Source organism: Phalacrocorax aristotelis, chromosome 1, assembly GCF_949628215.1.
Source record: "Phalacrocorax aristotelis chromosome 1, bGulAri2.1, whole genome shotgun sequence".
In the NCBI taxonomy this organism is placed as follows: Eukaryota; Metazoa; Chordata; class Aves; order Suliformes; family Phalacrocoracidae; genus Phalacrocorax; species Phalacrocorax aristotelis.
This window is the reverse complement of record NC_134276.1, coordinates 184,254,689-184,271,767: the sequence shown is the minus strand read 5'-3', so window position 1 is coordinate 184,271,767 and position 17,079 is coordinate 184,254,689. Positions and strand designations below refer to the sequence as shown.

The following is a 17,079-nucleotide window of genomic DNA, read 5'->3' as shown; positions in this document are numbered from 1 at the left end:
CCCCAGCACCTGATGCCCCAAAGATGCCAGGGAGCATAAGGTATATGGGCAGGTGGGGCTGGCAGAAACCATCCAAATGCTTGTAGGCAACTTTGTTTACAGAGGAGGAGCCATCTGTATTAACATAGGTTTTTTTGACACCACCAGTTCTATCTGCCTATCCCTAACTAGAAAAGCACTGCTTAATTTTCACCAGGAAAGACTTCTCTCAGCAGAGCAAATGTTGGTGTCTAATCATCAGGCTGAAGGGAGGCATCTCATAACCCTAGGGCTGCGGAGCCCTTTCTATCTTGTCCTCAACTTGGCTGTATTAGATTTCACTGTCTCTAAAGAAAACTTTTAATTTGCTAGGATTACTTGAGACTGTGCATGAGTTTAAAGAATAAAATATATTTTCTTGTTTTCTGGCAAAGAATAGGATTAAATTCTTAATTGTAAAATTGGAAACAGTGAAATAAAGAAAGCATAACCTTGGGATATTTGTCATACTGACACATGATTGTAGCTGTCACTAGCTTTCTGTGAGACAAGTCTCTGCCACAGATACTCCGCAGCCAGAGAAGTTTCTCTTACGTTCAAAGAGCAGCCAGGTGTACTACTTTTGACCGACCCCTCTTTCAAAAGCTGCTAAATAAATCTCTTCTTCCTCTGTTAATTTGTGGTTTCATACTACAAGCTCTGATAGTCATTTCAGTGCCTATGGAGTGCCCTGCAGCTCACCAGGGAGTGTTTCCCCTGCAGTGCCTGGAGCCCTGTTTACCCTTTCCCTGAGCAAACCAGGTCACCTACAGCCAGAACTTTGGTAGACAGCCCTATAGCTAGAAGGGTGTTTCTGGAGCATAGGTTTTCAGGAAGGAGTGGAGCTAGCGGGGGTGGCAGTGACATTAGAAAGGGCCCAGTGGTCCCTGTGCTTTAGGCACAATCTACATTCACCACATCAGCAGGTCCTGTTTTCTGAACTCTAATGCTCTTCAGGGAGCAAAACCTACCCGCAAGCACTCAGAGCCCTCGTCTGAGGCAAGGGGCAATCAAGAGCTGTTCTGATTGCATGAACTGGAGGTTCAAGGCCCAGAGCTTGGTACTTCAAGTCCCCCAAACGTGGGGAGCACTGGGACACTGGTGGGGGAAGTCCAGTGTGCTCTGCTAACTGCCTCTGCCCCCGCTGCTGTCCCACACACTTGGGCTGCAGTGGTCAGCCTCTAGGATTTGGGCTTAGGCAAAACAGGTCAGGGCCACGCTGCTGTCCCTGTAGCTGCTTACTTTGCTATGCCTGGGTTGGTAAAAAGGCTTTAATAGGTGAAATAAGGTTGGTACTGAAGGTGCAGAAGATGGTTCTACCAAAATGCTAAGCACATTTTTTCTGCAGTTTGGCCTTGTTTTTTAGAATGTGAGGTTGTGTTAAATGTTTCACTAACATTTTTCCTGTTTTCTACAAACAGGAAATCCTGCTCTCATCTATAAACTGAAAAAAAAAACCAAAACAAAAACCAGGAAATATACCTGTTTTGAAGTAATGGCTGCTGTCTGACTCATACTACCTTCCTCTTGGTACAAGAGCCTAATGCCTGTCTGTGCTTTTTGCTCAAATACTATCTTCTGAAGCTGTGGGAGATTTTGTTGGAGCTCTGAGTTTAGTTTTCACTCTGTACTCATCGACATTGTCATTGAGGCAGCCAGTCTGCAGAGGAAAGCAAAGTGTATTTTTCTATTTTGATGTGGCTATCTGCTCTTCACCAGCGTACTAGAAGACAAAGTAATCCTGGTGACAATAAACCAGCTGTATTCAAAGCACCTGCTGTTACACACACATCTACACGCAGGTCCAAATCCACACTTTGAAAGGGTTAGAATGTGTTTTGCAGGGATCATTTCAGTATTAGCTGACTCTTGCTGTGCTTAGTGCTTAGAAATACACATTAAAAAAATTGTTTTTATTTCACAGTTTTTTAAAGTTTAAGGCCAAGAGGGGTAATGTCATCTGCGTCTCAAACACCCAGAATTCTCACCCAGATCCTGCAAATCCAAGGAGCCACATGACTTCAGCTGGACTAAAACATTTGGATTTTAGAGTAGAAAAGGTTGGGAAGGCAGGGTTTGTTTAAGCTGGCAGAGGGGAAGCTAAGTGGGGGCATAAGAGCAAGCTATAGCTACTTGAAGGGTAGTTACAAAGATGACAGAGCCAGACTCTTTGCAGCAGTGCCAGGCAGCCCAGACACGGGGCAGAAGCCACATACCAGAGTGTGGGAGGTTCAGGTTGGACATGAGAAGAATGGTAGTGCAACTTGGAAACACATTGCTCAGGGAGGCTGCAGAGTCACTGTCCTTGCAGGTTTTTGAGACTTTGCAAGGCAAAGCCATGTCAGAGCTGACCTGGTGCTCGTGGCAGCCTCGCTTTGTGGGGGAGGCTGGACCAGCTGCCCTCCACAGGTCCCTTCCAACCAGTGTTCCGATAAGTCTGTGAAATTGATTAGTGCCACAAGCAGGAACACAAAGATATTAGAAGTGCACTCGAGACTACTGATGGCAGGAACGTGATTAGGTGAGACACGGCCAGATGTGAGGCAAACAAAACTCCATGAATCAGAAGCAAGTTAAAAAAAAGACTTAGTGAGGAATTCAATAGTCCATTGATTTATTGAGGAGATTAGCTGGAGAAAGAACAGCAGGTTTTGACTTAAGAAATCTTTTTGTCTTCATGCATACACTGTAAATACATAACTACCCACAAAAGAGCTCAAAGTGCTCTTTTAAAATATTAATATTCACACATTTTGCAAAACAGAACTGAGGGTAGTTGATAAATGTGTTAAAGTCTCTGTAGCAGAATAACTGGTATGTTCTGAAAAAAGGCTGCAACAGCCTGTTTTTCCTTTCCAAAAACATAATTTCTTCTTATCCCCATGTTTATTCCAGTGTCTCTGGCAATAATGAGCTTTGCAGGGCAAGTATGAAAACCTGCATTTACAAATGGCTACAGTAAACTGAGGAAGAGCTAAAATAGTATATTAAATAAAACTCAAGTGATTCTTTTTAAGAAATAGGATTCCTTATAATAAACACAAGCTTCATAATTATAGCTATAATTTATAATATATTAATCACTTTACTACTGTGCTTTTTGACTTAGTGTGTTTATAACATTAAGTATGACTACAGGTGGCGCAGGGTATTTTCTTTGCAACATTATCACATCTCCCTGTTGTAATGATTCCTTCCAGAGCAGAGTGTATTTATTGTTGCCCAATATTTTTAAGAAGAAGGGAAAGACAGAGACCTTCAGGTTCATAACACCTAACAAAAGGCACTTCACTGCAATGACTAAGGAGACAATTTGCCTTACGGTCTGTATAATCTCAATGGAGGGAGATAAGAACATCTCAGAAAATGATTCAGACCACCTAGAAGGGGCTTGTGGTCACCAGCCAGCTGCTTTAATACACTGAAGTCAGGTGCTTAAAGGTTGATGGTATGAGCCTGGGCTTTGGGAAGGGTGTATGTGTTATTTATACTATTTAGAAGGACTTACCATGAAAATTTGTTTTGCCTTCTTTCTATCCGAATGATGTCAGGAACGGACAAAAACATCCTCTCTAGATTTTTACCCAGGACCTTCTGTTGTTCCACACCCTCATATACAAAAAGATTACTTCAGTGGTGCCAATACCCCCTCCATTATTTTCAGAACATATTTGGGAACATCTTGCACTGTCGGTACAATTATTCCTGCCTTCAAGCTGTGCCTGAGCAAAGGCAGGGGCTACCTGGAGATTTTCACTGCAAGCCTGTGTCTATTGTTTGCTCTGAAAGTGTCCATGTGTGCTAGAAAGAACATATTGTCCATGCTCTACATGGAACAAGACTGAGCAAACAAAGCTTCAGGGCAGAGGAATGATGGATTCACTAGGAAGTGAATAGTCACTGCTGGATAACATGCAATATAATATCACAGTTTTATAAGGTTTTAAATGTAATAGCTTACGGAGGAATACTGAGGTGTTAGGTTATTTTAGCCTAGCCCCTTTCTATACTCATATATATAAGAAGTCTTAAAATCCCCAATATTGTTTGGAGCCATATATTGCATTTTAACCAATCTCTATACACTGTGCCATTTGCTAAGTGTAGAGAACCTCCCTTTCAGGTGACTAATAGAGTGCCTGTGCTTTCTTATAGCTGCTGCCATGTTCTGCCCAAATGTGAGTGAGTGATTTCAAGCTCTCAGATGTACCACTGGTTTGACACCTGTGACTTGGGCAGTGAGTGGTGCTGAGACTCAGGGGCCCTGGGAGTATCCAGAGCTGCACATTAGGCATATGTCTGGGACCTTTGCTTCTTTTAAGATCTGGAAAACTTGCAGGTCTAGATCTGCTGGGTGAAAAGGAGTTAAACCTAGTTTGATGTTTTGGTCTCCATCTTCATTGGAGAAGGCTAATTTTTGCAGCCGCTGCAATGACCCTGCATCCTGATCAACTCATCAGAAGCAGCCCAGCTCAGATCCAACCTGCCAGAACATTTCATCCAGGTGTTCCCCATCTCTGCTGCCACTTCTTGTGGAGGCCCTTCAGATGTAAGGAAAGGTTTCCAGTGGGATTACTTGATTGGCCAGCCTGCTTGTGGATGCCTCTTCCCTGGGGCCCAATGCCTGCCCCATGGCATGATCAGATCTGTGTCCATCATGGCATGTGTCCATGGTTATATACCATGAGATAAATACACTTCCAGTCACACCATTCATCATTTAACAGGGAACATATACACACATTTTTGTTCACGTCTAGTCAGCCAGAGAAGCCTGTATTTGTTTAGTAGTGTACAGCTCTCAAATGCCTCTGTATGTGCCAGCATGACGTGCGGGGACCAAAGACCTGACGACCACTACCCTTCACCTCATGGTCACAGAGTGAAGGCCTGGAATAGCTCTCATGAAACCCTCTGGACTATATGAGCTACAGCACGACCAGCAGGTCAAGGGCAGGGAAAAAATTATTCCCCTCCATCAGGCACTTTGGAGTTTTGTCTCCCCCCAAGAAGGAGTACTGCAAGATGTTGATGGAGTGCAAGGCACACAAAGAGATGTTGAGGGAGCTCAACTTGGTCAGCCTGCAGAAAAGAAGACTAAGGTGAGATATTATTGCTGTCTACAAAAACCTAATGGGGATATGGAGAAGAGAGAGCCAGGCTCTCCTTGGAGGCAGAGAGGCACTGAACACAGTTGACCCACAGTAGGGTTAGCAACACCTGGGTCCTTCTTGACTGAGACCACAAGCATAGTTGTAGCTCCCATGGTGAGCTAAGGAAAAGAAGTGGGCAATGGGGTAGGGAACCTCTTTTATCAGACCATTACCTAGCTGGAAACAGTGGGCAAGCTCTTCCTGACTGGCATTTGTCTAGTCTGTCCTTGACTGTGGTTGTATTAACCATGATTTGGCCATTTGTATTTTGGTTGTTGTTACATTAGGAGTCAACAAGTTTTTATAGAATATGCAAAAAAAGCCACAGATAACTTAGGTTCACCAGTAATCTTTAGGGTCCTGTGACTACACCTCTGTTTATAAAAATAACAACGTGTTCATATAAACTAGATGTGATTAGAATCAGCCCGTGAAAACAATCAGATTTCCCTTTCATTAGCAGACTCTGCGGGAGAGTAATAGTGTTATTTGTGCTGTCTGAGCAGTGTATAATACTTTGCAGCACTTAACAGCATTACTTAGACCCTGAGAACAGAGTCAGCTCTTTAGAAGGAATCAGGACGAGGTACGACTCTTAAAAAGGTTTGTATTCACACACGGGGAAAAGCATGCCTTCAGAGACCTATGGGTGTTGACAGCTTGCAAGAATTTCCCATTTATTAAAATGAATGAAAAAGAGGTGAAACTAATACATTCCTGGTCCAGTAGAGTGTGAGCCCATTACTCTCTTCTGGCAGTGAGGGGGAGAATCTGTACACCTAGTCCTGATCTACCCAGGTGCCCTGCAGTTAGTCCAGGGTATGAAACTGAATTCCTGGTTCTGCTGCAGACTTTTTCTGCCATCTTGAATACACCTCTAAGGCAATATTTGTGGAGAGCTTAGGAAGCCAGAGGTCACACCAATGTCAGTTAGGCACTGATACTTTCAAAGAAGCAAAAAGCCCTGTCTGGCATGGCCACTGCCCAGGCAGGGCTAAGCAGCTCGCGGCCTGGGCAGCTCAGGTTCTATGAATTCAAAGTTTCTTCATTGTTCAATCTGCCCAGTCTCTTTGAAATACACCAGACACACACCTGATGGAATGAGAGGTGGTGTCCTAACAAAGCTTCGGTTCTCCTCTGCTGCACTCTTAAGGGTTCCATGGATTGGACTGGCTTTGAGCATAGGAAGTGTCAGTGCATGTCTGCCCAAAATAGACCTTGGAGACAAACTCACAGCAGCTCAGAATAAGATGTATCAATTTCCCTATTGGATCTAATCCACTCTCTGCTCCCCAGTCATCCATCTGCAAAGCTGGGCATGTAGTACATTCCTGTTTCGCTCGGACATCACAGGGATGAGTATATTCAAAGGCTAAGCAGCAAAGGAGCCTGTAGGCCCTCAGCAAAAACTGGCTGCCATTTATCAGCTAGTTAATAAATTAATGATATAGCAAAGCCACATAAAAAAACCCCAAGAAGCAAAAAGGGTTAAAAAAAGATCAAAATCATACTCTATGTAAAACATTCTTGCTCTTACATTTTTTTTTTCTGTTGAAACTTCATATCTAGAAAAGCTTTGTCTCTGTCAGTTCAACAAACTTTTCTTGAAAGTGTTCCTCACCCCATGGTAGTGACTTTTTGTAATGCTTTATTGGTTTCTAACAAAAAAATAAAAATCACCAGATGACTTATAGCAATGATTCATGTTATTTTTATTACACTTTATTATCATTTGTCATATGAGACAATGCCTGGCTGTGCATTTTTTCCTCTTTTAAAAGAGAAATCTGGTTCAGCTCTGAAGGCTCCAAATTCTGTTTATTATACTAGCTAAAACATGTTTATTCCACTGTCATGTTTTTATATCCCTCCTGCTACCTTGTGCAAAACATACTTTTGCTCTGACCAAACTGTGAAAATTCTGCAAGGTTTTGCCCTCTCTGTTCAAGCCATTGATCGACCAAGTTCAACAGCCTCACATGATGGTAGCCAGTATCTGACCCAGCAGATTGTCCTCCACCTCTCAGTACCACACCTAATCCTGGGAGGCACTCCGTGGGGAAGATGCCTTCATGAATCTAGTCCTAATTTGTGAGGGTTTCTGAGTTTTAAGCTCTATTCTTACCTGAAAATAAAAATGTGAGTTAGAAATGGTCATGTACTGCCTGTCTGTATGGTTGTTAGTATAATGGCATTTGATCAAGAGGAGAAGCCACAGGAGACGTATGTAATAGCTAAAAATAACAGTGATAAAGCAACAGTAATGACAACCCTATTTTCATATTGCAGCTGCAATGAATTTGTGCAGAACCTTGGCTTTCCAGGCACTTAACCAAGCCTTTTGGACCCCTGAGCCACACTGACTCCACAGCTTGATCACAAGAAGTCTGCCAAGTGACTTTCTGAACACAAATAGCAATCAGAGTAAGGCACCTTATGGGAACTCAGTCATTGTTGATACCTCCTTGATTGTGGACCATATCTGACAGACTAACAAGCTCTGACTTTTGGACCTGGTGTCTGGAAATGGGAACGTTCCCTCCTGAATTCTGCCATTGGGTCTAATGAATCACATTACCTTCCCCTACAGACCTTGTGCCGTCAGCATTTTGTGCTATTCGATAACCAATGGGATGTTGCTAGAAACACACTAAATGTTCATTGTGGCATGAAAACTTCCCCAAAGAGTTTCCTTGGCTTTGCAGCGATGTCAATATTTATTGTCACTGTCATAGACCCAGAAAGGTTACACAGACATGGCCAGGACGCTGCACTTGCAGTTCATATAGGGTTACATAAAGCACTCTCTCTCTGCTTTTGAATTTAAGGGATATTGCATCAGAACTGGTGCCAATGAGATGAGTTTTTCAATCAGTCCAAACACTATTGGGAAAGGAAGAGCATGAGTGACCAATGTATCTGGGCTCCTGCTTCTTGCTCCACAGACCCTGGCTGGGTTTGAACCCTGGAGGAGTGATCCTAACACTATAGTCCCACAACTCCCTTAAGTCAACATAAAGAAATGCTGATGCTAAAAGAGGCAGTGCCAGCTTCCCACTGACCCAATCATTGTTTTCACTCTCTTTCCTTCCCCAGTGTCCGCAAGTAGTCATAAACACATATGGGAGGAAAAAAAAAGAGTCTAGTTTTAATCCAGGGCTTTGCCCTGTTCCTACTCATTGTGGCTGCATGAACATCGGGCAGAAAGGCGAGAGACATGCAAGTGACAATAAGCAGGACGAGGACTGGAAGGTAAGCCAGGGCTGCTTATTCCAGTTTAAACTGATTGTGGAGCTAGCGAGTCACCTGCAGCACTTGTATGTTGTTCCATCAGGGCTAAAGAGGAGTGGAGGGTGGGTGTGCAAAAGTGGGAGGCAGACTTCCTTGGTCCATTATATCAGGATTTAGGCAGATAAGATGAAACCAATTTTCTGACTCTGAGAAAACACCATCAGAAATGTTTAAGCTAGTCTAAACATAGCTAAAGTACCCTTTACTTATAAAGTGCTTCACATTACCCATGATGACATCCAAAATCAATTACTGATAGTTTCTGATGAAACATAACCTAGTCAAGTTGCTCTTTTAAATCAAAAGCATTTTCTCATCTTTTTTTTGAAATGAAAATCACTTGCCTCATAAAAATTTTTTATGTTTCAGAAAATTATATTAGGAATAATGTTTCTTAATAATGACTCTTATAACAGCATTACTTAAAACAATTAAATCAATTAGTTCAATAAAATTCAACTGAACTGCAATATTTTGGCACTGTGACTGATTGAGTTTACTGCCTTTCCAATTAATGAAAGACTGGTTCCTTTAGCAATTACACTCTGATTAGTCCGCAGCAAGAACATTTTCCATTACTCATCCCTCACTGCTATCAAAGGGCCTTCATTGCTGGATTTTCATTCTCTCTTTAATCCTAAATTAACAGAGTTTACCACAATCCTTGCTCAGTAGAACTTGTGGAGAAAAATTGATTTTGAATTTTATCCGTGCTAAAATGTCACTGACATAGGCAAATCGAAGAAGTAACATTAATAGACACTGAAGCGTCACGCCAGCCACAACCACCTAATGTTTTTGGCTTAATTTTAAAAACTGTAGCTGTGGCTGTTCAGGAACAAGTAAGAGTTAATGTCAAAAAGTGGGATAAAAAAAGTAACTGTTTACCACAGAATAGCATAAAGTATCTTTTCATAGCCCAAGTAATGAAGCTTCTGTCAAGGTGAGATAATTGTCAATCAAGCTCTCAATTCAAACACAGCCGCTAAAAATCAGAGACAAATGAAGCCAGGCGCTTCACTGCAGTTTGAGCACCTAAGTCAGAAGGGAGTACATGGTCTTGGCAGTAGCTGAGACCATGTTGTAACTCCATGCAGTTGTAAAAGCATTCAGAGAAGTCATCCAAATTGGAGAGTTTTGTCTTTCTGAAGTTGAAAACAAATATATTTATCATACTGGTTAAAATGGTACCTAGCAAGAGAAATCTGTTAATATATCAGGTTTGGGTTTTTTTTTTTAAATTTCAAGTATTAAATAAGAATTGGTTCTTGACTTCCAGTAGGCAATTAGCATTTCTTTTAATCAAATCCTATTAGTAAAAGCTTTTTCCTGGCTCAGCAGACTGAATGAACATGCCAGAGAAGACTGTGAGCACACTGCAATGAGCCATCACCATTCCTGCAAAGACTCAGGCTTCTTTACTTCACTCTTGCCTGTTGAAAGTAACCAGAAATTCCATATACATGTATTACTAAAACAGAGGTGTATTTGTATTTATTTTGTCAGCATTTGTTTCCATGTCTTTCTTTTTTTGTCAAATTTTAAAAATTATTTAACATGTTACAAGTTTTGTCACTTGTTCTACTTGACTGTTAAGCACAGTTTGAAGTAAAATCAGGAAATCAACAATTCTCGCATGAAATGAACTTTTTACGTTTATGTGCTGCACATTCATACATCACTATTGTTTATTATACTATTATGTAATTTTGCACAAATATTGATTAGTAATTTCGTAAATCTGAAAACCGCAATTCCCAGACGATGACCATGACCCTAGAAAAAGTCTAGAGAAAACAACCTCATTACGAGACATACCTTGCAATAGATGTTTGCTTAACTGGAAATCCGCAAGAGCAGCTGCCCAGTGCAATGGTACATATTTGCTTCTGAATCCTTTCTCAGAGGCACTATTTAAACATGTTGATGAATTGAGCTGAATTTCTCCCCACCTCCATTGCAGCAAAACAAGGAGGCTCAGAAGATATTTTTTTTGTTGTTGTTATTGCAAGTAGTGCTATGTGGTAAGTGAGAAATTTATTCTCTATAGTCCTATTTAAATATGAAGGTGGGAAACTTCCATATTCCTGTCCAGATGCAATGCCTGTGTATACTGCTCAGTGACATTTCTATTTGAAAATGAATATAATTCTGTTTCTAAAAGTACTTGTGTTTAGAGCTCCTTCTTATCCATATTTGGCTTGATATTTAAGATCTGGCTACTCTGGCTTTGCCACTTCAGCAAGAGGGAAACCAGAATCACTGCATAGAGAATATCAGTCCAATTCAAGATATGCAACTGGTTTCAGATCTGATTCTGATTTACATTAAATTCTAAACAGCTGAGAGTGATAACCAGGGTATTATGATGTGTGCATCTGGACTAGCTATCACTAAATTTCATACAGCATCCTGAACAGTAACAATGGTAACAGCGATTTTTAATCACCCCCATTCCGGGCTAAGTTCAATGGTTTGACCTAGAGGGGAAAGTTTGTGTCTCCTGAGCCAGTCACACTTTACAATTCCTTTCTGGACTCTGTTTTAACCTTTCTTCTTCCAGTCTCTGGATAGGAATCCTTTCAGCCTGTCAACACCTAACTTTAGCTGAAGAAATCTTTCACAGTGCTCCTTCTCTCTTGGAGCTGCTTTCTGCAACCATTCTAGCTCCACCCATGGCTGAGGTGGTGTCACTCATCTTCTCCTCCCCCACTGGCCAACAATGTAAATTGTCAGAAAGGGCTTGATCCAATGTTCCTTCTACTCCTGTGGGCAGCATTTATGCATGTGACCAACTTCATTCTCACATGGAGGAAGATCTGATCTAAATTAACAGTACAATAAGTGCCACAAAAACAGACTTTCTCAGAGCAGGAATGATGTTTTCCATAGTAAGATAGAAACAAAAAAGTACAAGGTGAGTCATGCTTTTAGGATGTGTGTGAGTTCTGTGACACCTGTTTCAAACAAAACTAAAAGTGTACATCAGCCACTTTTCCGTTTGTTTTGTGTCTTTCCCTGCATTGTTGTCTGTAGGCAATAAACCTTGAAGTAGAAACGTGGACTGAATCCTGAGATACTCATTCAGACTAAACTGTTATTACTTGCAGAGTAAAATCTGTCTGAGCTACCTTATCATCCCCTAATTTCCTCACTGTAAAAAGACAAAATACTGAAAAATCATATTTCTGCAGCATCCAGCAATTTTTCTCCTCTCAGTTTCAATAATCAAAACATTACCCACTAATCTGTCTTAAAAGCAGAAGGGTAGAACTATGCCTTCTAACAGGACTTGTGGTGGGCTTGAGAAGCAAAGGTTTGTTCCTTAAATGTCAACCTCTGTTGTCATAGTGGAATTTTCTGATTTTTGTTAACTTACCTTATCTCTCCTCCTTCTGTGCAATGTCTTTCACATTAATTTCTCAAATATTACTTTTAAATTTTCAGATCTAATTGCTGGATATAATAAAGAAAAAAAATAGAAAATGAGCTATATTAGGAGTCAAATGTTTCTGTAAATTAAGGTCATGAATGGCTAGAAAACCAGGAAGATGTTACATTTCTTGTTGCAATGTCATGAAATTTGTTTTTTACTTTGAAGCAAACTCTACTTTACTTTGAGGCAAAATGGGCTAGCTCGACCATTTTTCATAGTGTGCAGAGAAACTGTCCATGGTGGTTATGAACTCCAAATCACCAAATGAATTATCAAGACTAGATGGTAATCTTGACTACTACTCCTTGCAAAACTCATCAGTGGTAGTGACATACGATACATTTTTGAAGCCCTTATATTCAGTTCTGATGATAGGAAAAGTGTGATAATTTCCTCCCTATTTCACAATGATTTTGTGAAAACCGTTTAGTGCTTGTAAAATGTTTTGATTGGCTAAAATGCTGCATGAGTGCTCATCTTTTAATTGGATGTCTGACCTTGATGTAATATTCTTAAATATTCTTAATGTATTTCTTAATAAAATAATTATTAATTTTTTAAAAACTTCCTTCAACCTCTGAAATCTTTAGCTATGATATGGTCTAGCAGCTGATATCCTACACAAGGCTGCACCTTGCATGATTTGAAAGTGAATATTAAAATATTGACAGGGTGATGATCTTCCCTTTCTCTGAACTTCACACTCTTGGATAAAGCTATTGATTTTCTTAGTGATGAAAATTATTACACTGTGGTTCTGAATTTTTCCTTACTGATGTTAATAGTTTACAGCAACAGACTAAAATAATGTCAAATTATGTACCAAGGGTGTCTGTCACATGACTGTCAAGATCTAGAGTCTGTGCTCACTGGTGGCCCATGAGACTTTTGGTAAAGATGTAACACACAAGGTCGTATTTCCAAATTTACCTGATAAATTTTCTATCATAAGAATAAAGGTAACCACAAGAAGTCTTAGCCACCAGTGAGGTTCACTAAGAAGTACTAAATTTATCACAAAACAAAAGCAATGAAAATTTATAGTTAACTTCAAATCAATCCATTGTGCCTCAGAAAAGTGGTACATACAATAAATGGTATCACACTGGTACAACTTTTTAAGCATGGACCAAGATTTATTCCATCTCTTGTAGGTCTTTTAATCCATACCTTTGTCACCTCAAGGTTATACTTCAAATGCATTCTGGTTGGTATTGTCTGTAAGGACAGCAGAGAAGCATCAACTATTTCAACATGTAGACACTGACCTCCTAAGAAAGGTTGGGAAGTTGCTCTTAGCATGTTACCCTGGTGCATCACACTGTATTCTGCTGCTTTTTTCAAGTTAGCCTAAATGCTACTTTCTTGGATCCACTTATTTGAAAAACTCATTTGTGTCTTACCATGAATAAGATTGACAGAGCTGCTGTGGTTTACCCTGCTGATATTATATGGGTATTCACCCTTTGGGTCTGAAAACTCTTTTATGATGAAGACCCTTAAATGTACAACTTAGCCCTCTCCTTCCAGGCCTCCCTGCTCCAGTTTTATATGCACAAGTGAAGGAAAGAGATAGAAAGAGAAAGAAAGAATACATTGACTCACTCTCTTAGAAGGATTTCTTTACACATTGATGAATAAGGCTGAAGATAACGGGTATGCACAATATGAATACAAGAACTTAATGGGAAAAAAGATTAATTACTAGTGCTCCATGGTGATAGTTCTTTTGGAAAGTGGATAGACTGGTGTTTTAGTCATATTCTGCTCATAGGTAGGTGCCATAAGACCTGTAGAATTCATTATGTTCTATTGTTCCTTTATTTATATTACTGGACAGCAAATATTTTAGTGTTGCATCTTTTCGCTCTGAATACTGCAATGTTAGATAACTGGCTTGTATTTGGAAAGAATGCCTTACAACAGAAGGTTGAAAATGCATGATATTTTTCTTATATTCTAGTGCTGTAATACTTGATTTTATGGAGCTTGAGATCAATTCTGTTATATGGTACTGCAGAATTTGAGCAACAAGTTAGGCAGAAACATCCAAATACTGTAGCACTTCAAGAGTCACACCCAAAACCATGTTCAAAACTATTTAAAGGATTTCTATGATTCAATTTAACATGAAGGACTTTGATTTATGCTGTGTAAAACCCCCACTTCTATAGTTTATATCAGGGCAACATCTGAAACACATGGCATCTCTCTCTTTCTGACTATGGGAGTAAATTCTCAAAAAATAGCCTTCCCTTCTCATTACCAGCTAATGATGTACATTTATGATCTGTTTGAGTTTCTCCATTCAACCGTGTTCTTTCTGACTTACGGGAAAGATGTGTTTGTTCAGCCTCACTGTTCAGCCAATTCAGTAATGAGTATCCACTTTTACTGGCTGACATGAAGCACAGAAGAAACTGTTCCACTTAAATGTATAGTCTTCATAAGGTCAACATGCAAGCACATATGCAACTCCTAGTATAATATCCAGACCTTATGGGCAAACTGGGAAAGGTAGTTTGTTTTTTTGCCGTAAATTTTGACTTTTCCACCCACGTCCTTAAAACCCACAATTTTGAGCAAAACTATGTGTATTTAGGAATAATTTTGTAGGAGTTTTGTTTCACAAATATTATTTTGTGTAAGGGATTTTGCCTAATATAGACATTTCCTATAAAAGTTATTTTAGTTATAAAAAAATTACCAAAGCAAAACATTTAATCAGGTTAACCTACAAATTTATACAAATGCATAATGCAAATGTTATCCTGACATACACAGGGGACCCCACAGAGAAAAAGATTCTCATAAAGTTACTTACTCTTTCCAAAGTAAATGATTAGAGAAATAAATAGGTGCCAAAAAGATAAACGTATTTGATTACTTCCAGCAATGCACTCTTTTCTTATGTGTTATCCTAGAGAGTGACTCAAATAATTGCTCAAAAAGAATGCACTGGAGTCTAGAAGTTAAATTTCTGATGCCATTTAGTTAAATTGAGTCATTAAATATAAGAACTGAGGACCTGGTTTTCCTTTACACAAAAGTGTCTTTATACCACTCTGGCACTACAGAAGGGCTGTAAAACAAGTAATGCAGTTAATGCCTGACTGAATGTCCACTGGCGCTGACTGGAACAGTGAAATGAAAACTAACCCCCAAATTTTTCTAAAGATTTTTCTAAACAAAAAGTGCTATAACTGTCATCAAAGTCACTAGCTGCTAAACAATAGAAACAATTCCACTGATTTTTCTATTTGATTTTTATGACAGTTGACTTCACAAAGTAATTGAAGCTGTGGAAAAAATACCTGAGAAGAATGAAAATACTTCAGTGGATTTGGTCTAGGAATAGTTTTCTTTGTCTTTTGTCCAAGTTGCAACAGGAAAACAAGTATTTTTGATAGAAATGCTGACTTAACTTTACTAATAGCACCTCTAACAGAGATTGTTACAATGTGTATTTACTCAGGTACAGCATTAAATAAGAGATGTGAACTCACCATAGCAACCCCTGCATCATATTGCAGATATGCTGCTTCTAAGATACGGCAAACGTTTCTGAAGAAATACATATAAATATTAGGTAAACATCTATCAATTCCAAATTGTGTTTCAAAAATACTTTGCCATACTGTATAACAAAAAGCAGCATAACTCAATGCTATGTAAATTATTAATTTATTACTGGACGTTATTTTCATTGTCTCATGATTATTGCCTCAAAGTGTAAGTTTAGATACCTCCCCAACTCACTATGGCAAAAGCAATGGCAAACACATTATTGAGTTCCTCCAAAATGTCACTGTGAATCCTCACGCTCCCTACTAATGCAGGAGACTCACCTGGCCTTTTTGGACTTCTGCTGATGGCCTGAAACCTTGCAAAAATACTACTGTTCACCATAAGATATTCAGTAGAATTATATGAATACAGTTCAGGTTGGAAGTAAGTTTTCTTCTGAACAGTCTTGTAGCCCACTTTTAAGCATATGACTGTTTCCTCTTCATTATCCTTCTGCTCTTAGTTTTCATCTTGAATTTTATCAGGTAGTGTGTGTCCCTTCAATTTATCTTTGTTTAGGTTGGCTTTCCTTCTTCTGCATGAACAAAATGTTATGGTATTTACAAAGTTACTGCTTGTTTTTTTACTTAAGTGTTTTCATCCTTTCAGTCCTTCTCCCATGATTCATATAAGCATTTTCTGTGCTGATTTTAATTTTAGCATTTTTCCTTTGGAGGCATGATCCTTAATATATCCAGTATTACTTATATCTTAATAAAAGGTTTTTGGGTTGATGTACAATTGACTCCAACTTGACCAAAATCCTTGGCAGGTTACCTGTTCATATGCATCAACCTTAAATCACTTATGCAGTGCCTAAAGCAAGTTCCTGAAGGGCTGCTATGCCTCCTGCAATCAAACTTTTGCTGCTGGATCTTTCTTATAATTTACCCAGCAATTAATGGCAGAATTTACTCCTGGAAGGAGAAGGAAGTGATCACATCTGCTTTGGTCTTTTCTTGATATTAAGCAACTGTGTTGCCTCTTCCCAGATCTCACTTGTAGAGGGGGAACATCCATTTTCTCACGTTACCCGAGAAGATTGATAAAAAAGACCACCAGTATTCTGTTTTGCCAGATAAAGTTGTCTCCGTAGGTTCTTTCATCACTGCTGACCAACTTTCTTGGGAGACACATGTCAAAGTCTTTAATCTGTTGGTTATGAGCTGTAGCTTGAGCACAGCAGGATCATGTGAGCAACTCGGGAACTGTGCACAGCTCCAGGGCTACAAGCTTTCTTCCTCTCCATATCTAGTCCACTGGGACCACGTGGAGGAGGAAGAAATGGAGACAAGGCTGCTAGTTCTATGAAATGACTAGTATGCAATATGGTTGTCTTCTCGTGCTCTTTCTCCCAAGCCTACTTTAGCCTATGTTGACTGAGCAACTACCTGATTTGTCAGTGAACTGGACATTTTAAGCTCTTTCTGAAGAAAGGAAGAGATTACACCAGGTGTTGTTCAGAATAGCAGCTCACTGCAATGCAAACTGATACATACATTTGTGGTTGTCTAGAGCCAGCACACTAAGATGGTCACTGTCTATGGAAACAGTGGAGCTTTACACGTGCAGTTTTCTTATACAGAATATCGTAAAAAATAACAGAACAATATC

The 17,079-nt window shown here is 39.7% G+C and overlaps 1 long non-coding RNA gene across 1 annotated transcript in view; it reads left to right on the top strand.

The window, feature by feature from the left end:
* The first annotated feature begins 10,364 nt into the window (after positions 1-10,364).
* The window catches only part of LOC142051650 (uncharacterized), a 77,792-nt gene continuing 71,077 nt past the window's right edge, over positions 10,365-17,079 (top strand). Inside the window, exon 1 of the long non-coding RNA XR_012658570.1 lies at positions 10,365-10,486. This is a non-coding gene — a long non-coding RNA (uncharacterized LOC142051650). The remainder of the gene's footprint in view (positions 10,487-17,079) is intronic.